The following is a 23,409-nucleotide window of genomic DNA, read 5'->3' as shown; positions in this document are numbered from 1 at the left end:
GCTCCCTTGGGTCTATCAGGGCAGCACAAGTTTGAGGTGGGGACAACTTCGGTGTGGGGTCCATCCTTCGATATAAGGATTTTTTGCAGTGAGGCCCCTGCCCAGGGCTAGGGGCCCCCGGGCACAACCTTTTTCCATTTTCCCTGGGAAAGAAAACTCAGCAGTCCAGGTTCCTGATGTCAGTTTGTAGGGCTCCCTTGGGTCTATCAGGGCAGCACAAGTTTGAGGTGGGGACAACTTTGGTGTGGGGTCCATCCTTCGATATAAGGATTTTTTGCAGTCAGGGCCAGGGGCCCCCGGGCATATCCTTTGGCCATTTTCCCTGGGAAAGAAAACTCAGCAGTCCAGGTTCCTGATGTCAGTTTGTAGGGCTCCCTTGGGTGTATCAGGGCAGCACAAGTTTGAGGTGGGGACAACTTCGGTGTGGGGTCCATCCTTCGATATAAGGATTTTTTGCAGTGAGGGCCCTTCCCCGGGCTATGGGCCCCCGGGCACAACCTTTTTCCATTTTCCCTGGGAAAGAAAACTCAGCAGTCCAGGTTCCTGATGTCAGTTTGTAGGGCTCCCTTGGGTCTATCAGGGCAGCACAAGTTTGAGGTGGGGACAACTTCGGTGTGGGGTCCATCCTTCGATATAAGGATTCTTTGCAGTCAGGGCCCAGCCCAGGGCCAGGGGCCCCTGGGCACATCCTTTTTCCATTTTCCCTGGGAAAGAAAACTCAGCAGTCCAGGTTCCTGATGTCAGTTTGTAGGGTTCCCTTGGGTCTATCACGGTGGCACAAGTTTGAGGTGGGGACAACATCGGTGTGGGGTCCATCCTTCGATATAATGATTCTTTGCAGTCAGGGCCAGGGGCCCCTGGGCACATCCTTTTTCCATTTTCCCTGGGAAAGAAAACTCAGCAGTCCAGGTTGCTGATGTCAGTTTGTAGGGCTCCCTTGGGTCTATCAGGGCAGCACAAGTTTGAGGTGGGGACAACTTCGGTGTGGGGTCCATCCTTCGATATAAGGATTCTTTGCAGTGAGGTCCCTGCCCAGGGCCCGGGGCCCCCGGGCACATCCTTTGGCCATTTTCCCTGGGAAAGAAAACGCAGCAGTCCAGGTTCCTGATGTCAGTTTGTAGGGCTCCCTTGGGTGTATCAGGGCAGCACAAGTTTGAGGTGGGGACAACTTCGGTGTGGGGTCCATCCTTCGATATAAGGATTCTTTGCAGTGAGGGCCCTTCCCAGGGCTATGGGCCCCCGGGCACATCCTTTGGCCATTTTCCCTGGGAAAGAAAACTCAGCAGTCCAGGTTGCTGATGTCAGTTTGTAGGGCTCCCTTGGGTCTATCAGGGCAGCACAAGTTTGAGGTGGGGACAACTTCGGTGTGGGGTCCATCCTTCGATATAAGGATTTTTTGCAGTCAGGGCCAGGGGCCCCTGGGCACATCCTTTTTCCATTTTCCCTGGGAAAGAAAACTCAGCAGTCCAGGTTCCTGATGTCAGTTTGTAGGGCTCCCTTGGGTCTATCAGGGTAGCACAAGTTTGAGGTGGGGACAACTTCGGTGTGGGGTCCATCCTTCGATATAAGGATTCTTTGCAGTCAGGGCCAAGGGACCCAGGGCATATCCTTTTCCATTTTCCCTGGGAAAGAAAACTCAGCAGTCCAGGTTCCTGATGTCAATTTGTAGGGCTCCCTTGGGTCTATCAGGGCAGCACAAGTTTGAGGTGGGGACAACTTCGGTGTGGGGTCCATCCTTCGATATAAGGATTCTTTGCAGTGAGGCCCCTGCCCAGGGCCAGGGGCCCCCGGGCACATCCTTTGGCCATTTTCCCTGGGAAAGAAAACTCAGCAGTCCAGGTTCCGGATGTCAGTTTGTAGGGCTCCCTTGGGTCTATCAGGGTAGCACAAGTTTGAGGTGGGGACAACTTCGGTGTGGGGTCCATCCTTCGATATAAGGATTCTTGCAGTCAGGGCCAGGGGCCCCTGGACATATCCTTTGGCCATTTTCCCTGGGAAAGAATACTCAGCAGTCCAGGTTCCTGATGTCAGTTTGTAGGGCTCCCTTGGGTCTATCAGGGCAGCACAAGTTTGAGGTGGGGACAACTTCGGTGTGGGGTCCATCCTTCGATATAAGGATTTTTCGCAGTCAGGGCCAGGGGCCCCCGAGCACATCCTTTTTCCATTTTCCCTGGGAAAGAAAACTCAGCAGTCCAGGTTCCTGATGTCAGTTTGTAGGGCTTCCTTGGGTCTATCAGGGCAGCACAAGTTTGAGGTGGGGACAACTTCGGTGTGGGGTCCATCCTTCGATATAAGGATTTTTTGCAGTCAGGGCCAGGGGCCCCTTGGCACATCCTTTTTCCATTTTCCCTGGGAAAGAAAACTCAGCAGTCCAGGTTCCTGATGTCAGTTTGTAGGGCTCCCTTGGGTCTATCAGGGCAGCACAAGTTTGAGGTGGGGACAACTTCGGTGTGGGGTCCATCCTTCGAAATAAGGATTCTTTGCAGTCAGGACACAGCCCAGGTCCAGGGGCCCCTTGGCACATCCTTTTTCCATTTTCCCTGGGAAAGAAAACTCAGCAGTCCAGGTTCCTGATGTCAGTTTGTAGGGCTCCCTTGGGTCTATCAGGGCAGCACAAGTTTGAGGTGGGGACAACTTCGGTGTGGGGTCCATCCTTCGATATAAGGATTTTTTGCAGTCAGGGCCAGGGGCCCCTGGGCACATCCTTTTTCCATTTTCCCTGGGAAAGAAAACTCAGCAGTCCAGGTTCCTGATGTCTGTTTGTAGGGCTCCCTTGGGTCTATCAGGGCAGCACAAGTTTGAGGTGGGGACAACTTCGGTGTGGGGTCCATCCTTCGATATAAGGATTTTTTGCAGTGAGGGGCCTGCCCAGGGCCAGGGGCCCCTTGGCACATCCTTTTTCCATTTTCCCTGGGAAAGAAAACTCAGCAGTCCAGGTTGCTGATGTCAGTTTGTAGGGCTCCCTTGGGTGTATCAGGGCAGCACAAGTTTGAGGTGGGGACAACTTCGGTGTGGGGTCCATCCTTCGATATAAGGATTTTTTGCAGTCAGGGCCAGGGGCCCCTTGGCACATCCTTTTTCCATTTTCCCTGGGAAAGAAAACTTAGCAGTCCAGGTTCCTGATGTCAGTTTGTAGGGCTCCCTTGGGTCTATCAGGGCAGCACAAGTTTGAGGTGGGGACAACTTCGGTGTGGGGTCCATCCTTCGATATAAGGATTTTTTGCAGTGAGGCCCCTGCCCAGGGCTAGGGGCCCCCGGGCACATCCTTTTTCCATTTTCCCTGGGAAAGAAAACTCAGCAGTCCAGGTTCCTGATGTCAGTTTGTAGGGCTCCCTTGGGTCTATCAGGGCAGCACAAGTTTGAGGTGGGGACAACTTTGGTGTGGGGTCCATCCTTCGATATAAGGATTTTTTGCAGTCAGGGCCAGGGGCCCCCGGGCATATCCTTTTTCCATTTTCCCTGGGAAAGAAAACTCAGCAGTCCAGGTTGCTGATGTCAGTTTGTAGGGCTCCCTTGGGTCTATCAGGGCAGCACAAGTTTGAGGTGGGGACAACTTCGGTGTGGGGTCCATCCTTCGAAATAAGGATTCTTTGCAGTCAGGACACAGCCCAGGGCCAGGGGCCCCTTGGCACGTCCTTTTTCCATATTCCCTGGGAAAGAAAACTCAGCAGTCCAGGTTCCTGATGTCAGTTTGTAGGGCTCCCTTGGGTCTATCAGGGCAGCACAAGTTTGAGGTGGGGACAACTTCGGTGTGGGGTCCATCCTTCGATATAAGGATTCTTTGCAGTCAGGGCCAGGGGCCGCCGGGCACATCCTTTGGCCATTTTCCCTGGGAAAGAAAACTCAGCAGTCCAGGTTCCTGATGTCAGTTTGTAGGGTTCCCTTGGGTCTATCACGGTGGCACAAGTTTGAGGTGGGGACAACTTCGGTGTGGGGTCCATCCTTCGAAATAAGGATTCTTTGCAGTCAGGACACAGCCCAGGGCCAGGGGCCCCTTGGCACATCCTTTTTCCATTTTCCCTGGGAAAGAAAACTCAGCAGTCCAGGTTCCTGATGTCAGTTTGTAGGGCTCCCTTGGGTCTATCAGGGCAGCACAAGTTTGAGGTGGGGACAACTTCGGTGTGGGGTCCATCATTCGATATAAGGATTCTTTGCAGTCAGGGCCCAGCCCAGGGCCAGGGGCCCCTGGGCACATCCTTTTTCCATTTTCCCTGGGAAAGAAAACTCAGCAGTCCAGGTTCCTGATGTCAGTTTGTAGGGCTCCCTTGGGTCTATCAGGGCAGCACAAGTTTGAGGTGGGGACAACTTCGGTGTGGGGTCCATCCTTCGATATAAGGATTCTTTGCAGTCAGGGCCAGGGGCCCCTGGGCACATCCTTTTTCCATTTCCCCTGGGAAAGAAAACTCAGCAGTCCAGGTTCCTGATGTCAGTTTGTAGGGCTCCCTTGGGTCTATCAGGGTAGCACAAGTTTGAGGTGGGGACAATTTTGGTGTGGGGTCCATCCTTCGATATAAGGATTCTTTGCAGTCAGGGCCAGGGGCCCCCGCTCACATCCTTTGGCCATTTTCCCTGGGAAAGAAAACTCAGCAGTCCAGGTTCCTGATGTCAGTTTGTAGGGTTCCCTTGGGTCTATCACGGTGGCACAAGTTTGAGGTGGGGACAACATCGGTGTGGGGTCCATCCTTCGATATAATGATTCTTTGCAGTCAGGGCCAGGGGCCCCTGGGCACATCCTTTTTCCATTTTCCCTGGGAAAGAAAACTCAGCAGTCCAGGTTCCTGATGTCAGTTTGTAGGGCTCCCTTGGGTCTATCAGGGCAGCACAAGTTTGAGGTGGGGACAACTTCGGTGTGGGGTCCATCCTTCGAAATAAGGATTCTTTGCAGTCAGGACACAGCCCAGGGCCAGGGGCCCCTTGGCACGTCCTTTTTCCATTTTCCCTGGGAAAGAAAACTCAGCAGTCCAGGTTCCTGATGTCAGTTTGTAGGGCTCCCTTGGGTCTATCAGGGCAGCACAAGTTTGAGGTGGGGACAACTTCGGTGTGGGGTCCATCCTTCGATATAAGGATTTTTTGCAGTGAGGGGCCTGCCCAGGGCCAGGGGCCCCCGGGCACATCCTTTTTCCATTTTCCCTGGGAAAGAAAACTCAGCAGTCCAGGTTGCTGATGTCAGTTTGTAGGGCTCCCTTGGGTGTATCAGGGCAGCACAAGTTTGAGGTGGGGACAACTTCGGTGTGGGGTCCATCCTTCGATATAAGGATTTTTTGCAGTCAGGGCCAGGGGCCCCTTGGCACATCCTTTTTCCATTTTCCCTGGGAAAGAAAACTCAGCAGTCCAGGTTCCTGATGTCAGTTTGTAGGGCTCCCTTGGGTCTATCAGGGCAGCACAAGTTTGAGGTGGGGACAACTTCGGTGTGGGGTCCATCCTTCGATATAAGGATTTTTTGCAGTGAGGGGCCTGCCCAGGGCCAGGGGCCCCCGGGCACATCCTTTTTCCATTTTCCCTGGGAAAGAAAACTCAGCAGTCCAGGTTCCTGATGTCAGTTTGTAGGGCTCCCTTGGGTCTATCAGGGCAGCACAAGTTTGAGGTGGGGACAACTTCGGTGTGGGGTCCATCCTTCGATATAAGGATTTTTTGCAGTCAGGGCCAGGGGCCCCTTGGCACATCCTTTTTCCATTTTCCCTGGGAAAGAAAACTTAGCAGTCCAGGTTCCTGATGTCAGTTTGTAGGGCTCCCTTGGGTCTATCAGGGCAGCACAAGTTTGAGGTGGGGACAACTTCGGTGTGGGGTCCATCCTTCGATATAAGGATTTTTTGCAGTGAGGCCCCTGCCCAGGGCTAGGGGCCCCCGGGCACATCCTTTTTCCATTTTCCCTGGGAAAGAAAACTCAGCAGTCCAGGTTCCTGATGTCAGTTTGTAGGGCTCCCTTGGGTCTATCAGGGCAGCACAAGTTTGAGGTGGGGACAACTTTGGTGTGGGGTCCATCCTTCGATATAAGGATTTTTTGCAGTCAGGGCCAGGGGCCCCCGGGCATATCCTTTGGCCATTTTCCCTGGGAAAGAAAACTCAGCAGTCCAGGTTCCTGATGTCAGTTTGTAGGGCTCCCTTGGGTGTATCAGGGCAGCACAAGTTTGAGGTGGGGACAACTTTGGTGTGGGGTCCATCCTTCGATATAAGGATTTTTTGCAGTGAGGGCCCTTCCCCGGGCTATGGGCCCCCGGGCACAACCTTTTTCCATTTTCCCTGGGAAAGAAAACTCAGCAGTCCAGGTTCCTGATGTCAGTTTGTAGGGCTCCCTTGGGTCTATCAGGGCAGCACAAGTTTGAGGTGGGGACAACTTCGGTGTGGGGTCCATCCTTCGATATAAGGATTTTTTACAGTGAGGCCCCTGCCCAGGGCTATGGGCCCCCGGGCACAACCTTTTTCCATTTTCCCTGGGAAAGAAAACTTAGCAGTCCAGGTTCCTGATGTCAGTTTGTAGGGCTCCCTTGGGTCTATCAGGGCAGCACAAGTTTGAGGTGGGGACAACTTCGGTGTGGGGTCCATCCTTCGATATAAGGATTCTTTGCAGTCAGGAGAGAGCCCAGGGCCACGGGCCCCTGGGCACATCCTTTTTCCATTTTCCCTGGGAAAGAAAACTCAGCAGTCCAGGTTCTTGATGTCAGTTTGTAGGGCTCCCTTGGGTCTATCAGGGCAGCACAAGTTTGAGGTGGGGACAACTTTGGTGTGGGGTCCATCCTTCGATATAAGGATTCTTTGCAGTGAGGCCCCTGCCCAGGGCCAGGGGCCCCCGGGCACATCCTTTGGCCATTTTCCCTGGGAAAGAAAACTCAACAGTCCAGGTTCCTGATGTCAGTTTGTAGGGCTCCCTTGGGTCTATCAGGGCAGCACAAGTTTGAGGTGGGGACAACTTCGGTGTGGGGTCCATCCTTCGATATAAGGATTCTTTGCAGTCAGGGCCCAGCCCAGGGCCAGGGGCCCCTGGGCACATCCTTTTTCCATTTTCCCTGGGAAAGAAAACTCAGCAGTCCAGGTTGCTGATGTCAGTTTGTAGGGCTCCCTTGGGTCTATCAGGGCAGCACAAGTTTGAGGTGGGGACAACTTCGGTGTGGGGTCCATCCTTCGATATAAGGATTCTTTGCAGTCAGGGCCAGGGGCCCCTGGGCACATCCTTTTTCCATTTTCCCTGGGAAAGAAAACTCAGGAGTCCAGGTTCTTGATGTCAGTTTGTAGGGCTCCCTTGGGTCTATCAGGGTAGCACAAGTTTGAGGTGGGGACAAATTTGGTGTGGGGTCCATCCTTCGATATAAGGATTCTTTGCAGTCAGGGCCAGGGGCCCCCGGGCACATCCTTTGGCCATTTTCCCTGGGAAAGAAAACTCAGCAGTCCAGGTTCCTGATGTCAGTTTGTAGGGTTCCCTTGGGTCTATCACGGTGGCACAAGTTTGAGGTGGGGACAACATCGGTGTGGGGTCCATCCTTCGATATAATGATTCTTTGCAGTCAGGGCCAGGGGCCCCTGGGCACATCCTTTTTCCATTTTCCCTGGGAAAGAAAACTCAGAAGTCCAGGTTGCTGATGTCAGTTTGTAGGGCTCCCTTGGGTCTATCAGGGCAGCACAAGTTTGATTTGGGGACAACTTCGGTGTGGGGTCCATCCTTCGAAATAAGGATTCTTTGCAGTCAGGACACAGCCCAGGGCCAGGGGCCCCTTGGCACGTCCTTTTTCCATTTTCCCTGGGAAAGAAAACTCAGCAGTCCAGGTTGCTGATGTCAGTTTGTAGGGCTCCCTTGGGTCTATCAGGGCAGCACAAGTTTGAGGTGGGGACAACTTTGGTGTGGGGTCCATCCTTCGATATAAGGATTTTTTGCAGTCAGGGCCAGGGGCCCCCGGGCACATCCTTTTTCCATTTTCCCTGGGAAAGAAAACTCAGCAGTCCAGGTTCCTGATGTCAGTTTGTAGGGCTCCCTTGGGTCTATCAGGGCAGCACAAGTTTGAGGTGGGGACAACTTCGGTGTGGGGTCCATCCTTCGATATAAGGATTTTTTGCAGTGAGGGGCCTGCCCAGGGCCAGGGGCCCCCGGGCACATCCTTTTTCCATTTTCCCTGGGAAAGAAAACTGAGCAGTCCAGGTTGCTGATGTCAGTTTGTAGGGCTCCCTTGGGTGTATCAGGGCAGCACAAGTTTGAGGTGGGGACAACTTCGGTGTGGGGTCCATCCTTCGATATAAGGATTTTTTGCAGTCAGGGCCAGGGGCCCCTTGGCACATCCTTTTTCCATTTTCCCTGGGAAAGAAAACTTAGCAGTCCAGGTTCCTGATGTCAGTTTGTAGGGCTCCCTTGGGTCTATCAGGGCAGCACAAGTTTGAGGTGGGGACAACTTCGGTGTGGGGTCCATCCTTCGATATAAGGATTTTTTGCAGTGAGGCCCCTGCCCAGGGCTAGGGGCCCCCGGGCACATCCTTTTTCCATTTTCCCTGGGAAAGAAAACTCAGCAGTCCAGGTTCCTGATGTCAGTTTGTAGGGCTCCCTTGGGTCTATCAGGGCAGCACAAGTTTGAGGTGGGGACAACTTCGGTGTGGGGTCCATCCTTCGATATAAGGATTTTTTGCAGTGAGGGCCCTTCCCCGGGCTATGGGCCCCCGGGCACAACCTTTTTCCATTTTCCCTGGGAAAGAAAACTCAGCAGTCCAGGTTCCTGATGTCAGTTTGTAGGGCTCCCTTGGGTCTATCAGGGCAGCACAAGTTTGAGGTGGGGACAACTTTGGTGTGGGGTCCATCCTTCGATATAAGGATTTTTTGCAGTGAGGGCCCTTCCCCGGGCTATGGGCCCCCGGGCACAACCTTTTTCCATTTTCCCTGGGAAAGAAAACTCAGCAGTCCAGGTTCCTGATGTCAGTTTGTAGGGCTCCCTTGGGTCTATCAGGGCAGCACAAGTTTGAGGTGGGGACAACTTCGGTGTGGGGTCCATCCTTCGATATAAGGATTCTTTGCAGTCAGGGCCCAGCCCAGGGCCAGGGGCCCCTGGGCACATCCTTTTTCCATTTTCCCTGGGAAAGAAAACTCAGCAGTCCAGGTTGCTGATGTCAGTTTGTAGGGCTCCCTTGGGTCTATCAGGGCAGCACAAGTTTGAGGTGGGGACAACTTCAGTGTGGGGTCCATCCTTCGATATAAGGATTCTTTGCAGTCAGGGCCAGGGGCCCCTGGGCACATCCTTTTTCCATTTTCCCTGGGAAAGAAAACTCAGCAGTCCAGGTTCCTGATGTCAGTTTGTAGGGCTCCCTTGGGTCTATCAGGGTAGCACAAGTTTGAGGTGGGGAGAAATTTGGTGTGGGGTCCATCCTTCGATATAAGGATTCCTTGCAGTCAGGGCCAGGGGCCCCCGGGCACATCCTTTGGCCATTTTCCCTGGGAAAGAAAACTCAGCAGTCCAGGTTCCTGATGTCAGTTTGTAGGGTTCCCTTGGGTCTATCACGGTGGCACAAGTTTGAGGTGGGGACAACATCGGTGTGGGGTCCATCCTTCGATATAAGGATTCTTTGCAGTCAGGGCCAGGGGCCCCTGGGCACATCCTTTTTCCATTTTCCCTGGGAAAGAAAACTCAGCAGTCCAGGTTGCTGATGTCAGTTTGTAGGGCTCCCTTGGGTCTATCAGGGCAGCACAAGTTTGAGGTGGGGACAACTTCGGTGTGGGGTCCATCCTTCGAAATAAGGATTCTTTGCAGTCAGGACACAGCCCAGGGCCAGGGGCCCCTTGGCACGTCCTTTTTCCATTTTCCCTGGGAAAGAAAACTCAGCAGTCCAGGTTCCTGATGTCAGTTTGTAGTGCTCCCTTGGGTCTATCAGGGCAGCACAAGTTTGAGGTGGGGACAACTTCGGTGTGGGGTCCATCCTTCGATATAAGGATTTTTTGCAGTCAGGGCCAGGGGCCCCCGGGCACATCCTTTTTCCATTTTCCCTGGGAAAGAAAACTCAGCAGTCCAGGTTCCTGATTTCAGTTTGTAGGGCTCCCTTGGGTGTATCAGGGCAGCACAAGTTTGAGGTGGGGACAACTTCGGTGTGGGGTCCATCCTTCGATATAAGGATTTTTTGCAGTCAGGGCCAGGGGCCCCTTGGCACATCCTTTTTCCATTTTCCCTGGGAAAGAAAACTTAGCAGTCCAGGTTCCTGATGTCAGTTTGTAGGGCTCCCTTGGGTCTATCAGGGCAGCACAAGTTTGAGGTGGGGACAACTTCGGTGTGGGGTCCATCCTTCGATATAAGGATTTTTTGCAGTGAGGCCCCTGCCCAGGGCTAGCGGCCCCCGGGCACATCCTTTTTCCATTTTCCCTGGGAAAGAAAACTCAGCAGTCCAGGTTCCTGATGTCAGTTTGTAGGGCTCCCTTGGTTCTATCAGGGCAGCACAAGTTTGAGTTGGGGACAACTTTGGTGTGGGGTCCATCCTTCGATATAAGGATTTTTTGCAGTCAGGGCCAGGGGCCCCCGGGCATATCCTTTGGCCATTTTCCCTGGGAAAGAAAACTCAGCAGTCCAGGTTCCTGATGTCAGTTTGTAGGGCTCCCTTGGGTCTATCAGGGCAGCACAAGTTTGAGGTGGGGACAACTGCGGTGTGGGTTCCATCCTTCGATATAAGGATTCTTTGCAGTCAGGGCCCAGCCCAGGGCCAGGGGCCCCTGGGCACATCCTTTTTCCATTTTCCCTGGGAAAGAAAACTCAGCAGTCCAGGTTGCTGATGTCAGTTTGTAGGGCTCCCTTGGGTCTATCAGGGCAGCACAAGTTCGAGGTGGGGACAACTTCGGTGTGGGGTCCATCCTTCGATATAAGGATTCTTTGCAGTCAGGGCCAGGGGCCCCTGGGCACATCCTTTTTCCATTTTCCCTGGGAAAGAAAACTCAGCAGTCCAGGTTCCTGATGTCAGTTTGTAGGGCTCCCTTGGGTCTATCAGGGTAGCACAAGTTTGAGGTGGGGACAAATTTGGTGTGGGGTCCATCCTTCGATATAAGGATTCTTTGCAGTCAGGGCCAGGGGCCCCCGGGCACATCCTTTGGCCATTTTCCCTGGGAAAGAAAACTCAGCAGTCCAGGTTCCTGATGTCAGTTTGTAGGGTTCCCTTGGGTCTATCACGGTGGCACAAGTTTGAGGTGGGGACAACATCGGTGTGGGGTCCATCCTTCGATATAATGATTCTTTGCAGTCAGGGCCAGGGGCCCCCGGGCACATCCTTTTTCCATTTTCCCTGGGAAAGAAAACTCAGCAGTCCAGGTTCCTGATGTCAGTTTGTAGGGCTCCCTTGGGTCTATCAGGGCAGCACAAGTTTGAGGTGGGGACAACTTCGGTGTGGGGTCCATCCTTCGATATAAGGATTTTTTGCAGTGAGGGGCCTGCCCAGGGCCAGGGGCCCCCGGGCACATCCTTTTTCCATTTTCCCTGGGAAAGAAAACTCAGCAGTCCAGGTTGCTGATGTCAGTTTGTAGGGCTCCCTTGGGTGTATCAGGGCAGCACAAGTTTGAGGTGGGGACAACTTCGGTGTGGGGTCCATCCTTCGATATAAGGATTTTTTGCAGTCAGGGCCAGGGGCCCCTTGGCACATCCTTTTTCCATTTTCCCTGGGAAAGAAAACTTAGCAGTCCAGGTTCCTGATGTCAGTTTGTAGGGCTCCCTTGGGTCTATCAGGGCAGCACAAGTTTGAGGTGGGGACAACTTCGGTGTGGGGTCCATCCTTCGATATAAGGATTTTTTGCAGTGAGGCCCCTGCCCAGGGCTAGGGGCCCCCGGGCACAACCTTTTTCCATTTTCCCTGGGAAAGAAAACTCAGCAGTCCAGGTTCCTGATGTCAGTTTGTAGGGCTCCCTTGGGTCTATCAGGGCAGCACAAGTTTGAGGTGGGGACAACTTTGGTGTGGGGTCCATCCTTCGATATAAGGATTTTTTGCAGTCAGGGCCAGGGGCCCCCGGGCATATCCTTTGGCCATTTTCCCTGGGAAAGAAAACTCAGCAGTCCAGGTTCCTGATGTCAGTTTGTAGGGCTCCCTTGGGTGTATCAGGGCAGCACAAGTTTGAGGTGGGGACAACTTCGGTGTGGGGTCCATCCTTCGATATAAGGATTTTTTGCAGTGAGGGCCCTTCCCCGGGCTATGGGCCCCCGGGCACAACCTTTTTCCATTTTCCCTGGGAAAGAAAACTCAGCAGTCCAGGTTCCTGATGTCAGTTTGTAGGGCTCCCTTGGGTCTATCAGGGCAGCACAAGTTTGAGGTGGGGACAACTTCGGTGTGGGGTCCATCCTTCGATATAAGGATTCTTTGCAGTCAGGGCCCAGCCCAGGGCCAGGGGCCCCTGGGCACATCCTTTTTCCATTTTCCCTGGGAAAGAAAACTCAGCAGTCCAGGTTCCTGATGTCAGTTTGTAGGGTTCCCTTGGGTCTATCACGGTGGCACAAGTTTGAGGTGGGGACAACATCGGTGTGGGGTCCATCCTTCGATATAATGATTCTTTGCAGTCAGGGCCAGGGGCCCCTGGGCACATCCTTTTTCCATTTTCCCTGGGAAAGAAAACTCAGCAGTCCAGGTTGCTGATGTCAGTTTGTAGGGCTCCCTTGGGTCTATCAGGGCAGCACAAGTTTGAGGTGGGGACAACTTCGGTGTGGGGTCCATCCTTCGATATAAGGATTCTTTGCAGTGAGGTCCCTGCCCAGGGCCCGGGGCCCCCGGGCACATCCTTTGGCCATTTTCCCTGGGAAAGAAAACGCAGCAGTCCAGGTTCCTGATGTCAGTTTGTAGGGCTCCCTTGGGTGTATCAGGGCAGCACAAGTTTGAGGTGGGGACAACTTCGGTGTGGGGTCCATCCTTCGATATAAGGATTCTTTGCAGTGAGGGCCCTTCCCAGGGCTATGGGCCCCCGGGCACATCCTTTGGCCATTTTCCCTGGGAAAGAAAACTCAGCAGTCCAGGTTGCTGATGTCAGTTTGTAGGGCTCCCTTGGGTCTATCAGGGCAGCACAAGTTTGAGGTGGGGACAACTTCGGTGTGGGGTCCATCCTTCGATATAAGGATTTTTTGCAGTCAGGGCCAGGGGCCCCTGGGCACATCCTTTTTCCATTTTCCCTGGGAAAGAAAACTCAGCAGTCCAGGTTCCTGATGTCAGTTTGTAGGGCTCCCTTGGGTCTATCAGGGTAGCACAAGTTTGAGGTGGGGACAACTTCGGTGTGGGGTCCATCCTTCGATATAAGGATTCTTTGCAGTCAGGGCCAAGGGACCCAGGGCATATCCTTTTCCATTTTCCCTGGGAAAGAAAACTCAGCAGTCCAGGTTCCTGATGTCAATTTGTAGGGCTCCCTTGGGTCTATCAGGGCAGCACAAGTTTGAGGTGGGGACAACTTCGGTGTGGGGTCCATCCTTCGATATAAGGATTCTTTGCAGTGAGGCCCCTGCCCAGGGCCAGGGGCCCCCGGGCACATCCTTTGGCCATTTTCCCTGGGAAAGAAAACTCAGCAGTCCAGGTTCCGGATGTCAGTTTGTAGGGCTCCCTTGGGTCTATCAGGGTAGCACAAGTTTGAGGTGGGGACAACTTCGGTGTGGGGTCCATCCTTCGATATAAGGATTCTTGCAGTCAGGGCCAGGGGCCCCTGGACATATCCTTTGGCCATTTTCCCTGGGAAAGAATACTCAGCAGTCCAGGTTCCTGATGTCAGTTTGTAGGGCTCCCTTGGGTCTATCAGGGCAGCACAAGTTTGAGGTGGGGACAACTTCGGTGTGGGGTCCATCCTTCGATATAAGGATTTTTCGCAGTCAGGGCCAGGGGCCCCCGAGCACATCCTTTTTCCATTTTCCCTGGGAAAGAAAACTCAGCAGTCCAGGTTCCTGATGTCAGTTTGTAGGGCTTCCTTGGGTCTATCAGGGCAGCACAAGTTTGAGGTGGGGACAACTTCGGTGTGGGGTCCATCCTTCGATATAAGGATTTTTTGCAGTCAGGGCCAGGGGCCCCTTGGCACATCCTTTTTCCATTTTCCCTGGGAAAGAAAACTCAGCAGTCCAGGTTCCTGATGTCAGTTTGTAGGGCTCCCTTGGGTCTATCAGGGCAGCACAAGTTTGAGGTGGGGACAACTTCGGTGTGGGGTCCATCCTTCGAAATAAGGATTCTTTGCAGTCAGGACACAGCCCAGGTCCAGGGGCCCCTTGGCACATCCTTTTTCCATTTTCCCTGGGAAAGAAAACTCAGCAGTCCAGGTTCCTGATGTCAGTTTGTAGGGCTCCCTTGGGTCTATCAGGGCAGCACAAGTTTGAGGTGGGGACAACTTCGGTGTGGGGTCCATCCTTCGATATAAGGATTTTTTGCAGTCAGGGCCAGGGGCCCCTGGGCACATCCTTTTTCCATTTTCCCTGGGAAAGAAAACTCAGCAGTCCAGGTTCCTGATGTCTGTTTGTAGGGCTCCCTTGGGTCTATCAGGGCAGCACAAGTTTGAGGTGGGGACAACTTCGGTGTGGGGTCCATCCTTCGATATAAGGATTTTTTGCAGTGAGGGGCCTGCCCAGGGCCAGGGGCCCCTTGGCACATCCTTTTTCCATTTTCCCTGGGAAAGAAAACTCAGCAGTCCAGGTTCCTGATGTCAGTTTGTAGGGTTCCCTTGGGTCTATCACGGTGGCACAAGTTTGAGGTGGGGACAACATCGGTGTGGGGTCCATCCTTCGATATAATGATTCTTTGCAGTCAGGGCCAGGGGCCCCTGGGCACATCCTTTTTCCATTTTCCCTGGGAAAGAAAACTCAGCAGTCCAGGTTCCGGATGTCAGTTTGTAGGGCTCCCTTGGGTCTATCAGGGTAGCACAAGTTTGAGGTGGGGACAACTTCGGTGTGGGGTCCATCCTTCGAAATAAGGATTCTTTGCAGTCAGGACACAGCCCAGGGCCAGGGGCCCCTTGGCACGTCCTTTTTCCATTTTCCCTGGGAAAGAAAACTCAGCAGTCCAGGTTCCTGATGTCAGTTTGTAGGGCTCCCTTGGGTCTATCAGGGCAGCACAAGTTTGAGGTGGGGACAACTTCGGTGTGGGGTCCATCCTTCGATATAAGGATTCTTTGCAGTGAGGTCCCTGCCCAGGGCCCGGGGCCCCCGGGCACATCCTTTGGCCATTTTCCCTGGGAAAGAAAACGCAGCAGTCCAGGTTCCTGATGTCAGTTTGTAGGGCTCCCTTGGGTCTATCAGGGCAGCACAAGTTTGAGGTGGGGACAACTTCGGTGTGGGGTCCATCCTTCGATATAAGGATTCTTTGCAGTGAGGGCCCTTCCCAGGGCTATGGGCCCCCGGGCACATCCTTTGGCCATTTCCCCTGGGAAAGAAAACTCAGCAGTCCAGGTTGCTGATGTCAGTTTGTAGGGCTCCCTTGGGTCTATCAGGGCAGCACAAGTTTGAGGTGGGGACAACTTCGGTGTGGGGTCCATCCTTCGATATAAGGATTTTTTGCAGTCAGGGCCAGGGGCCCCTGGGCACATCCTTTTTCCATTTTCCCTGGTAAAGAAAACTCAGCAGTCCAGGTTCCTGATGTCAGTTTGTAGGGCTCCCTTGGGTCTATCAGGGTAGCACAAGTTTGAGGTGGGGACAACTTCGGTGTGGGGTCCATCCTTCGATATAAGGATTCTTTGCAGTCAGGGCCAAGGTACCCAGGGCACATCCTTTTCCATTTTCCCTGGGAAAGAAAACTCAGCAGTCCAGGTTCCTGATGTCAATTTGTAGGGCTCCCTTGGGTCTATCAGGACAGCACAAGTTTGAGGTGGGGACAACTTCGGTGTGGGGTCCATCCCTCGATATAAGGATTCTTTGCAGTGAGGTCCCTGCCCAGGGCCATGGGCCCCCGGGCACATCCTTTGGCCATTTTCCCTGGGAAAGAAAACTCAGCAGTCCAGGTTCCGGATGTCAGTTTGTAGGGCTCCCTTGGGTCTATCAGGGTAGCACAAGTTTGAGGTGGGGACAACTTCGGTGTGGGGTCCATCCTTCGATATAAGGATTCTTGCAGTCAGGGCCAGGGGCCCCTGGACATATCCTTTGGCCATTTTCCCTGCGAAAGAATACTCAGCAGTCCAGGTTCCTGAAGTCAGTTTGTAGGGCTCCCTTGGGTCTATCAGGGCAGCACAAGTTTGAGGTGGGGACAACTTCGGTGTGGGATCCATCCTTCGATATAAGGATTTTTCGCAGTCAGGGCCAGGGGCCCCCGAGCACATCCTTTTTCCATTTTCCCTGGGAAAGAAAACTCAGCAGTCCAGGTTCCTGATGTCAGTTTGTAGGGCTCCCTTGGGTCTATCAGGGCAGCACAAGTTTGAGGTGGGGACAACTTCGGTGTGGGGTCCATCCTTCGATATAAGGATTTTTTGCAGTCAGGGCCAGGGGCCCCTTGGCACATCCTTTTTCCATTTTCCCTGGGAAAGAAAACTCAGCAGTCCAGGTTGCTGATGTCAGTTTGTAGGGCTCCCTTGGGTCTATCAGGGCAGCACAAGTTTGAGGTGGGGACAACTTCGGTGTGGGGTCCATCCTTCGATATAAGGATTCTTTGCAGTCAGGACACAGCCCAGGGCCAGGGGCACCTTGGCACATCCTTTTTCCATTTTCCCTGGGAAAGAAAACTCAGCAGTCCAGGTTCCTGATGTCAGTTTGTAGGGCTCCCTTGGGTCTATCAGGGCAGCACAAGTTTGAGGTGGGGACAACTTCGGTGTGGGGTCCATCCTTCGATATAAGGATTTTTTGCAGTCAGGGCCAGGGGCCCCCGGGCACATCCTTTTTCCATTTTCCCTGGGAAAGAAAACTCAGCAGTCCAGGTTCCTGATGTCTGTTTGTAGGGCTCCCTTGGGTCTATCAGGGCAGCACAAGTTTGAGGTGGGGACAACTTCGGTGTGGGGTCCATCCTTCGATATAAGGATTTTTTGCAGTTAGGGGCCTGCCCAGGGCCAGGGGCCCCTTGGCACATCCTTTTTCCATTTTCCCTGGGAAAGAAAACTCAGCAGTCCAGGTTGCTGATGTCAGTTTGTAGGGCTCCCTTGGGTGTATCAGGGCAGCACAAGTTTGAGGTGGGGACAACTTCGGTGTGGGGTCCATCCTTCGATATAAGGATTTTTTGCAGTCAGGGCCAGGGGCCCCTTGGCACATCCTTTTTCCATTTTCCCTGGGAAAGAAAACTTAGCAGTCCAGGTTCCTGATGTCAGTTTGTAGGGCTCCCTTGGGTCTATCAGGGCAGCACAAGTTTGAGGTGGGGACAACTTCGGTGTGGGGTCCATCCTTCGATATAAGGATTTTTTGCAGTGAGGCCCCTGCCCAGGGCTAGGGGCCCCCGGGCACATCCTTTTTCCATTTTCCCTGGGAAAGAAAACTCAGCAGTCCAGGTTCCTGATGTCAGTTTGTAGGGCTCCCTTGGGTCTATCAGGGCAGCACAAGTTTGAGGTGGGGACAACTTTGGTGTGGGGTCCATCCTTCGATATAAGGATTTTTTGCAGTCAGGGCCAGGGGCCCCCGGGCATATCCTTTTTCCATTTTCCCTGGGAAAGAAAACTCAGCAGTCCAGGTTGCTGATGTCAGTTTGTAGGGCTCCCTTGGGTCTATCAGGGCAGCACAAGTTTGAGGTGGGGACAACTTCGGTGTGGGGTCCATCCTTCGAAATAAGGATTCTTTGCAGTCAGGACACAGCCCAGGGCCAGGGGCCCCTTGGCACGTCCTTTTTCCATATTCCCTGGGAAAGAAAACTCAGCAGTCCAGGTTCCTGATGTCAGTTTGTAGGGCTCCCTTGGGTCTATCAGGGCAGCACAAGTTTGAGGTGGGGACAACTTCGGTGTGGGGTCCATCCTTCGATATAAGGATTCTTTGCAGTGAGGACCCTGCCCAGGGCCAGGGGCCCCCGGGCACAACCTTTGGCCATTTTCCCTGGGAACGAAAACTCAGCAGTCCAGGTTCCTGATGTCAGTTTGTAGGGCTCCCTTGGGTCTATCAGGGCAGCACAAGTTTGAGGTGGGGACAACTTCGGTGTGGGGTCCATCCTTCGATATAAGGATTCTTTGCAGTCAGGGCCAGGGGCCCCTGGGCACATCCTTTTTCCATTTTCCCTGGGAAAGAAAACTCAGCAGTCCAGGTTCCTGATGTCAGTTTGTAGGGCTCCCTTGGGTCTATCAGCGTAGCACAATTTTGAGGTGGGGACAAATTTGGTGTGGGGTCCATCCTTCGATATAAGGATTCTTTGCAGTCAGGGCCAGGGGCCCCTGGGCACATCCTTTGGCCATTTTCCCTGGGAAAGAAAACTCAGCAGTCCAGGTTCCTGATGTCAGTTTGTAGGGTTCCCTTGGGTCTATCACGGTGGCACAAGTTTGAGGTGGGGACAACATCGGTGTGGGGTCCATCCTTCGATATAAGGATTTTTTGCAGTCAGGGCCAGAGGCCCCCGGGCACATCCTTTTTCCATTTTCCCTGGGAAAGAAAACTCAGCAGTCCAGGTTCCTGATGTCAGTTTGTAGGGCTCCCTTGGGTCTATCAGGGCAGCACAAGTTTGAGGTGGGGACAACTTCGGTGTGGGGTCCATCCTTCGATATAAGGATTTTTTGCAGTCAGGGCCAGGGGCCCCTGGGCACATCCTTTTTCCATTTTCCCTGGGAAAGAAAACTCAGCAGTCCAGGTTCCTGATGTCAGTTTGTAGGGCTCCCTTGGGTCTATCAGGGCAGCACAAGTTTGAGGTGGGGACAACTTCGGTGTGGGGTCCATCCTTCAATATAAGAATTTTTTGCAGTCAGGGCCAGGGGCCCCCGGTCATATCCTTTGGCCATTTTCCCTGGGAAAGGAAACTCAGCAGTCCAGGTTGCTGATGTCAGTTTGTAGGGCTCCCTTGGGTGTATCAGGGCAGCACAAGTTTGAGGTGGGGACAACTTCGGTGTGGGGTCCATCCTTCGATATAAGGATTTTTTGCAGTCAGGGCCAGGGGCCCCTTGGCACATCCTTTTTCCATTTTCCCTGGGAAAGAAAACTCAGCAGTCCAGGTTCCTGATGTCAGTTTGTAGGGCTCCCTTGGGTCTATCAGGGCAGCACAAGTTTGAGGTGGGGACAACTTCGGTGTGGGGTCCATCCTTCGATATAAGGATTTTTTGCAGTGAGGGGCCTGCCCAGGGCCAGGGGCCCCCGGGCACATCCTTTTTCCATTTTCCCTGGGAAAGAAAACTCAGCAGTCCAGGTTCCTGATGTCAGTTTGTAGGGCTCCCTTGGGTCTATCAGGGCAGCACAAGTTTGAGGTGGGGACAACTTCGGTGTGGGGTCCATCCTTCGATATAAGGATTTTTTGCAGTCAGGGCCAGGGGCCCCTTGGCACATCCTTTTTCCATTTTCCCTGGGAAAGAAAACTTAGCAGTCCAGGTTCCTGATGTCAGTTTGTAGGGCTCCCTTGGGTCTATCAGGGCAGCACAAGTTTGAGGTGGGGACAACTTCGGTGTGGGGTCCATCCTTCGATATAAGGATTTTTTGCAGTGAGGCCCCTGCCCAGGGCTAGGGGCCCCCGGGCACATCCTTTTTCCATTTTCCCTGGGAAAGAAAACTCAGCAGTCCAGGTTCCTGATGTCAGTTTGTAGGGCTCCCTTGGGTCTATCAGGGCAGCACAAGTTTGAGGTGGGGACAACTTTGGTGTGGGGTCCATCCTTCGATATAAGGATTTTTTGCAGTCAGGGCCAGGGGCCCCCGGGCATATCCTTTGGCCATTTTCCCTGGGAAAGAAAACTCAGCAGTCCAGGTTCCTGATGTCAGTTTGTAGGGCTCCCTTGGGTGTATCAGGGCAGCACAAGTTTGAGGTGGGGACAACTTTGGTGTGGGGTCCATCCTTCGATATAAGGATTTTTTGCAGTGAGGGCCCTTCCCCGGGCTATGGGCCCCCGGGCACAACCTTTTTCCATTTTCCCTGGGAAAGAAAACTCAGCAGTCCAGGTTCCTGATGTCAGTTTGTAGGGCTCCCTTGGGTCTATCAGGGCAGCACAAGTTTGAGGTGGGGACAACTTCGGTGTGGGGTCCATCCTTCGATATAAGGATTTTTTACAGTGAGGCCCCTGCCCAGGGCTATGGGCCCCCGGGCACAACCTTTTTCCATTTTCCCTGGGAAAGAAAACTTAGCAGTCCAGGTTCCTGATGTCAGTTTGTAGGGCTCCCTTGGGTCTATCAGGGCAGCACAAGTTTGAGGTGGGGACAACTTCGGTGTGGGGTCCATCCTTCGATATAAGGATTCTTTGCAGTCAGGAGAGAGCCCAGGGCCACGGGCCCCTGGGCACATCCTTTTTCCATTTTCCCTGGGAAAGAAAACTCAGCAGTCCAGGTTCTTGATGTCAGTTTGTAGGGCTCCCTTGGGTCTATCAGGGCAGCACAAGTTTGAGGTGGGGACAACTTTGGTGTGGGGTCCATCCTTCGATATAAGGATTCTTTGCAGTGAGGCCCCTGCCCAGGGCCAGGGGCCCCCGGGCACATCCTTTGGCCATTTTCCCTGGGAAAGAAAACTCAACAGTCCAGGTTCCTGATGTCAGTTTGTAGGGCTCCCTTGGGTCTATCAGGGCAGCACAAGTTTGAGGTGGGGACAACTTCGGTGTGGGGTCCATCCTTCGATATAAGGATTCTTTGCAGTCAGGGCCCAGCCCAGGGCCAGGGGCCCCTGGGCACATCCTTTTTCCATTTTCCCTGGGAAAGAAAACTCAGCAGTCCAGGTTGCTGATGTCAGTTTGTAGGGCTCCCTTGGGTCTATCAGGGCAGCACAAGTTTGAGGTGGGGACAACTTCGGTGTGGGGTCCATCCTTCGATATAAGGATTCTTTGCAGTCAGGGCCAGGGGCCCCTGGGCACATCCTTTTTCCATTTTCCCTGGGAAAGAAAACTCAGGAGTCCAGGTTCTTGATGTCAGTTTGTAGGGCTCCCTTGGGTCTATCAGGGTAGCACAAGTTTGAGGTGGGGACAAATTTGGTGTGGGGTCCATCCTTCGATATAAGGATTCTTTGCAGTCAGGGCCAGGGGCCCCCGGGCACATCCTTTGGCCATTTTCCCTGGGAAAGAAAACTCAGCAGTCCAGGTTCCTGATGTCAGTTTGTAGGGTTCCCTTGGGTCTATCACGGTGGCACAAGTTTGAGGTGGGGACAACATCGGTGTGGGGTCCATCCTTCGATATAATGATTCTTTGCAGTCAGGGCCAGGGGCCCCTGGGCACATCCTTTTTCCATTTTCCCTGGGAAAGAAAACTCAGAAGTCCAGGTTGCTGATGTCAGTTTGTAGGGCTCCCTTGGGTCTATCAGGGCAGCACAAGTTTGATTTGGGGACAACTTCGGTGTGGGGTCCATCCTTCGAAATAAGGATTCTTTGCAGTCAGGACACAGCCCAGGGCCAGGGGCCCCTTGGCACGTCCTTTTTCCATTTTCCCTGGGAAAGAAAACTCAGCAGTCCAGGTTGCTGATGTCAGTTTGTAGGGCTCCCTTGGGTCTATCAGGGCAGCACAAGTTTGAGGTGGGGACAACTTTGGTGTGGGGTCCATCCTTCGATATAAGGATTTTTTGCAGTCAGGGCCAGGGGCCCCCGGGCACATCCTTTTTCCATTTTCCCTGGGAAAGAAAACTCAGCAGTCCAGGTTCCTGATGTCAGTTTGTAGGGCTCCCTTGGGTCTATCAGGGCAGCACAAGTTTGAGGTGGGGACAACTTCGGTGTGGGGTCCATCCTTCGATATAAGGATTTTTTGCAGTGAGGGGCCTGCCCAGGGCCAGGGGCCCCCGGGCACATCCTTTTTCCATTTTCCCTGGGAAAGAAAACTGAGCAGTCCAGGTTGCTGATGTCAGTTTGTAGGGCTCCCTTGGGTGTATCAGGGCAGCACAAGTTTGAGGTGGGGACAACTTCGGTGTGGGGTCCATCCTTCGATATAAGGATTTTTTGCAGTCAGGGCCAGGGGCCCCTTGGCACATCCTTTTTCCATTTTCCCTGGGAAAGAAAACTTAGCAGTCCAGGTTCCTGATGTCAGTTTGTAGGGCTCCCTTGGGTCTATCAGGGCAGCACAAGTTTGAGGTGGGGACAACTTCGGTGTGGGGTCCATCCTTCGATATAAGGATTTTTTGCAGTGAGGCCCCTGCCCAGGGCTAGGGGCCCCCGGGCACATCCTTTTTCCATTTTCCCTGGGAAAGAAAACTCAGCAGTCCAGGTTCCTGATGTCAGTTTGTAGGGCTCCCTTGGGTCTATCAGGGCAGCACAAGTTTGAGGTGGGGACAACTTCGGTGTGGGGTCCATCCTTCGATATAAGGATTTTTTGCAGTGAGGGCCCTTCCCCGGGCTATGGGCCCCCGGGCACAACCTTTTTCCATTTTCCCTGGGAAAGAAAACTCAGCAGTCCAGGTTCCTGATGTCAGTTTGTAGGGCTCCCTTGGGTCTATCAGGGCAGCACAAGTTTGAGGTGGGGACAACTTTGGTGTGGGGTCCATCCTTCGATATAAGGATTTTTTGCAGTGAGGGCCCTTCCCCGGGCTATGGGCCCCCGGGCACAACCTTTTTCCATTTTCCCTGGGAAAGAAAACTCAGCAGTCCAGGTTCCTGATGTCAGTTTGTAGGGCTCCCTTGGGTCTATCAGGGCAGCACAAGTTTGAGGTGGGGACAACTTCGGTGTGGGGTCCATCCTTCGATATAAGGATTCTTTGCAGTCAGGGCCCAGCCCAGGGCCAGGGGCCCCTGGGCACATCCTTTTTCCATTTTCCCTGGGAAAGAAAACTCAGCAGTCCAGGTTGCTGATGTCAGTTTGTAGGGCTCCCTTGGGTCTATCAGGGCAGCACAAGTTTGAGGTGGGGACAACTTCAGTGTGGGGTCCATCCTTCGATATAAGGATTCTTTGCAGTCAGGGCCAGGGGCCCCTGGGCACATCCTTTTTCCATTTTCCCTGGGAAAGAAAACTCAGCAGTCCAGGTTCCTGATGTCAGTTTGTAGGGCTCCCTTGGGTCTATCAGGGTAGCACAAGTTTGAGGTGGGGAGAAATTTGGTGTGGGGTCCATCCTTCGATATAAGGATTCTTTGCAGTCAGGGCCAGGGGCCCCCGGGCACATCCTTTGGCCATTTTCCCTGGGAAAGAAAACTCAGCAGTCCAGGTTCCTGATGTCAGTTTGTAGGGTTCCCTTGGGTCTATCACGGTGGCACAAGTTTGAGGTGGGGACAACATCGGTGTGGGGTCCATCCTTCGATATAAGGATTCTTTGCAGTCAGGGCCAGGGGCCCCTGGGCACATCCTTTTTCCATTTTCCCTGGGAAAGAAAACTCAGCAGTCCAGGTTGCTGATGTCAGTTTGTAGGGCTCCCTTGGGTCTATCAGGGCAGCACAAGTTTGAGGTGGGGACAACTTCGGTGTGGGGTCCATCCTTCGAAATAAGGATTCTTTGCAGTCAGGACACAGCCCAGGGCCAGGGGCCCCTTGGCACGTCC

The sequence above is a fragment of the Lonchura striata genome, chromosome 26 (assembly GCF_050655825.1).
Source record: "Lonchura striata isolate lonStrDom1 chromosome 26, ASM5065582v1, whole genome shotgun sequence".
NCBI lineage: Eukaryota > Metazoa > Chordata > Aves > Passeriformes > Estrildidae > Lonchura > Lonchura striata.
Note: the sequence above shows the minus strand (reverse complement) of the source record.